We start from the raw sequence: 5,000 nt of genomic DNA, 5'->3' as shown, positions 1-5,000 counted from the left end.
TAAAGATTCAAAACCTATTTTCGTTTCGGCCCTTTTCTAAATTATAAAAAAAAGATGAAAAAAATCCAATGGGTTTAAAACTGATTTTTCGGTAAATCAATTACGAAATTTTTTTCTAGAATCCCTAAAATTTGTTTGACATCTTCTATGCGAAAATGTTCCATTTTCATAAGATCTTCTTGACTGTTATTCAAAAGGTCCAATAATGTATATATCTTGGACCTTTTGAGGCAATTATAGATTTTGGGAGGCAATTCTGATTGGTCAATAAAAATCGATTTCAACGCCATTTTTTTTTCTTTTTTGTTAGTTTAGCCAATTTATCATAAAAGGTAAAAGGGGGTAAAGGAACTATGTGTTGATTGTCCTCTAAATTGAAATTTTCTTCTTTGGTATGTAAAAAGGGAATCAATAAATCAATCAAATTCCGGGAGGCTTCGTGAAGTGCTTCTTTAGGAGTTAAACTTCCATTTGTCCATGTTTCGAGAAATAGTATCTCTTTGTTACCATTTTCATAAGAATGAATACTATGATTCGCATTTCGAACAGGCATGAATACAGGATCTATAGGATAACTTCTCAATACGGTTTCTTTCAAATTCATTAAAATTTCATGTACTGATTCTTGAATACCCATTATGGTAGAATATTCGTGTGAGATTTTCTCAGATTTTGCGCGTGTGATACATGTTCCTTAGATTTCTCCAAGCAAAGCTCTTCGCATCGCAATGCCTATTGTGTCTGCTTGACCTTTCATAAGTGGAGACAGAATAAAGCGCCCATATAAAAGACGCTTACTGTCTGCTGCTGATTCAACACACTTCCACTGTAGTGTCCGAGTAGATACTGTTATTTTCTCTCGAACCATAATAATATTATTTGATCTGATCATTGAATCATTTATTTCTCTTGTTTCTCTTGCTATTGAAATCTCTTCAATTTTTTTCTACACACGTCTTTTTTTCGGGGGTCTACAGCCATTATGTGGCATAGGGGTTACATCCCGTACGAAAGTTAATAGTATACCACTTCTGCGAATAGCTCGTAATGCTGCGTCTCTTCCGAGACCGGGACCTTTAATCATGACTTCTGCTCGTTGCATACCTTGATCTACTACTGCATGAATAGCATTTGCCGCTGCGGTTTGAGCAGCAAACGGCGTCCCTCTTCTTGTACCTTTGAAGCCACAAGTACCAGCAGAGGACCAAGAAACCACTCGCCCTCGTACATCTGTAACAGTCACAATGGTATTATTGAAACTTGCTTGAATATGACTAACCCCCTTTGGTATTTTACGTATACTCTTACGTGAACTAGTACGTCCACGTGAACTCTTTTTCTGTATAGCTTTTGCCATATTTTATCATCTCATAAATTTGAGTCAGAGATATATGGATATATCCATTTCATGTAAAAAAAGATCCCCCTTCTTATTTGTATATTGGGTCTTTAACGAGTCTTATTATCCTTGTCTTTGTTTATGTCTTGGGTTGGAACAAATTACTATAATTCGTCCCCGACGACGGATTAGTCGACATTTTTCACAAATTTTACGAACAGAAGCTCTTATTTTCATATTTGCCACTCCTTACTTTAATTTTGAATCCATTTCTTGGAAGAAAATAAGTTTCTTGAAATTTTCGATTTCAAATCGTATTTCCGCGAAAGAAATAGTGAAAACACCTAATCTTTCGAATCTTTGTTGCGGAGTCGATAAATTATATGACCTCTGGTTGAATCATAACGACTTACTTCAATTTTGACTCTATCTCCTGGCAATATTCTTATAAAACTACGTCGGATCTTTCCTGAAACATAACCTAGAATCATATCTTCATTATCTAAACGAACCCGGAACATGCCGTTGGGAAGCGATTCAGTAATTAAACCTTCATGAATCCATTTTTGTTCTTTCATTCCAGGTAAAACCTCCTTGAAGTATCAACTAGTGGAGGAAGAACCCTATTAGACAACCCACCCCTTATCTTTTCTTTTTCACAAAAAAGAAGTTTCCTATTCAATTCGGATATTAGAAAGATTACCATATATAACACAAAATTTCTCCGCCTATTCTTTCTAGTCGAGCCTCTCGGTCTGTCATTATACCCCGAGAGGTAGAAAGAATTACAACTCCCATCTCGCCTAAAATTCTAGGAATTCTTTGATAGTTAGAATAGATTCGGAGACCCGGCCGACTTATCCGTTTTAAATTTAAAAGATTTCGATAAGTACTTTTCCTATTCCTTCTATGTCGTAGGGTTAAAACCAAAAAATATTTGTTGTTTTCTCGATGTTTTCTCACGTTTTCGATAAAACCCTCTCGTAAAAGTATTTTAACAATACTTTGGCTGATATTAGTAGATGCTACTCGAACCAGGCTTTTTCTATACATATCGGCATTTCGTATAGAGGTTATTATGTCAGCAATAGTATCACTACCCATGATTAATTAAAATGATTGGTGCCTCCAAATTTGGATATAATCAACATGCTTTTTTACGTATTTTTTTTTTAGAAATTATGAATATTCATTTTGAAAGGTATATACGTGAGACAAAATCTACTAAATGAATCTTAATCTATTTATTTTAAATACCCTACTATAACCTATAACCATATCGTGGTCTCATTTTATAATACCTCGGGAGCTAATGAAACTATTTTAGTAAAATTGAACTGTCTCAATTCTCAGGCAATCGCACCAAAAACTCGAGTTCCTTTTGGATTTCCTTCTTGATCAATCACAACTGCAGCATTGTCATCATATCGTATTATCATACCGTTGTCACGTTTAAGTTCTTTACAAGTACGTACAATTACAGCTCTGACCACTTTTGATCTTTCTAGAGGCATGTTTGGAACTGCGTCTTTGATCACAGCAACAATAACGTCACCAATATGAGCATATCGACGATTGCTAGCTCATATGATTCGAATACACATCAATTCTCGAGCCCCGCTGTTATCTGCTACATTCAAATGGGCCTGAGGTTGAATCATATCATTTTATTTTATTTATTTTTTTTTGATCTGTTTTTTACAATACAAAGTTCGAAGAAAAAAAGAAATATTATTTGTTCAAAAAAAGAAACCTGCACCCGCTATTTTTAAGGCCTATTTCTTTTTTATCCCGAAATAATGAATTGAGCTCGTATAGGCATTTTAGACGCTGCTATTGAAATAGCCCTTCTGGCTATATTTTCTGTTACTCCACCCATTTCATAAAGGATTCGACCTGGTTTAACAACAGCTACCCAATATTCGGGAGAGCCTTTACCTGAACCCATACGTGTTTCAGCGGGCCTTACTGTAACTGGTTTATCTGGAAATATACGGACCCATATTTTTCCACCGCGACGTGCATTTCGTGTCATTGCTCGTCGACCCGCTTCTATTTGTCTAGATGTGATCCAAGCGGGTTCAAGTGCCTGAAGAGCGTATTTACCAAAACAAATAGTATTACCTCGATAAGACATTCCCTTCATTCTTCCTCTATGTTGTTTACGGAATCTGGTTCTTTTGGGGTTATAGTTGATGGTTTTTTTTTAATTCCATCTCTACTACAGAACCGGACGTGATAGTTTCTTCTCATCCAGCTCCTCGCGAATAAATCAATTCAAATTCAAGATTTTGAATTCAATTCAGATAGAAAATAATTTGAATTAACTTTAATAATTAATATACTGAATCATGGATTTCATTTAATCTAGATTAAATATATTATTAATTTGTATATCTTGTTTTTATCGATAACTAAATATAAATATATTAAATAACTATTTTTTCTTATATTTATCTATTTTTTATTTATCTATTTTAGAATGTTTTATAATGTTAAAATAAATCTTTCTTTTGTTTTACTCTTTATCGTATTGGATTGACCCAATTTTAGCAATCCAAGAAAATAAAGTTTTCGCGGGCGAATATTTACTCTTTCAATTTCTATTTCAGTTCTCTCATTAGTTCATAATTTTTCCGAATAGATGAATTGGTCTCTAGCCGGTTCCGCCATCCCGATCAATGAATCATTCGAATTCTTTTTCACTAAAATCTTTTGAATTCACAGGTTCCATCGTTCCCATCGCTTCTTAATTAATGGTTAGGTCTGAATTCTACAACGGAGCTATTAGTTTTTGAGTCAATATTCTTAGTCTTTATTGGCTCGAAGCTCTTTATTTTTTGTTCGATGAGCAGATCCATTTAATGATGAATCCGTATTGATGCTTTATTACGCAGATTTTTTCTGAGATGACTCATAGACCTTACATATTGGAATTCTATATCTATATCATCAATATTCTTTATTCTTTTTCTTTCTTTCTCTCATCCTTCCATTTATCCATACCCTTTCTTTTTGATTTCGATTGACAACTTAGAAATTTTTTTAATAAAAAAGATTTCAGTTGCTACAACAATATGACCAATATATCATATCTTGACTGGTTCTTTGGATCCAGATAATACGAACTGATGAGTTGGTTATTACTTCTATAGTTATTTGTTTATACTATGAGGCTGGTTTTTTATACTAACCCTCAAAAAACCAACGAGTCACACACTAAGCATAGCAATTTTATCAAAAGATTCATTGAATTTTTATTAAACTCTATAGAATTATAATTGTTCGTTTTTTTATTGAACATAAAAAAAAGAATAAACGAATTTATCATTTTTTGTTCCATCGCTGGATAGAACGCAAAGGGAAATAAAGGTTTATTATCCACCTTCTATAAATATCCAAATTTTTATGCCTAATACCCCATAGATTGTTCGAACTGTATATGAACAATAATCAATTTTAGTTCGAATGGTTTGTAGTGGAACCCTACCCTCTCTGATCCATTCAACACGCGCAATTTCTTTTCCGTCGATATGTCCTGCAATTTGCACTTGAATTCCTTTTGTATCTGCTTGTTCAGTTAATTCTATAGCCTTTTTCATCGCTTTGCGAAAAGAAACTCTATTTTTTAATTGTCCGGCTATAAATTCTGCAAGAATAT

At 33.7% G+C, this 5,000-nt stretch overlaps 1 pseudogene; it reads right to left on the bottom strand.

The window, feature by feature from the left end:
• Window positions 1-1,850: 1,850 nt before the first annotated feature.
• On the bottom strand, window positions 1,851-3,485 carry LOC143622126 (uncharacterized; annotated as a pseudogene).
• Window positions 3,486-5,000: the final 1,515 nt, after the last annotated feature.

This window comes from Bidens hawaiensis, unplaced genomic scaffold (assembly GCF_021521415.1).
Source record: "Bidens hawaiensis isolate Kalapana, Puna unplaced genomic scaffold, B.hawaiensis_p1.1 tig00003022_1, whole genome shotgun sequence".
NCBI classification, from domain to species: domain Eukaryota; kingdom Viridiplantae; phylum Streptophyta; class Magnoliopsida; order Asterales; family Asteraceae; genus Bidens; species Bidens hawaiensis.
Note: the sequence above shows the minus strand (reverse complement) of the source record. Positions and strands in the feature narration are given on the sequence as shown.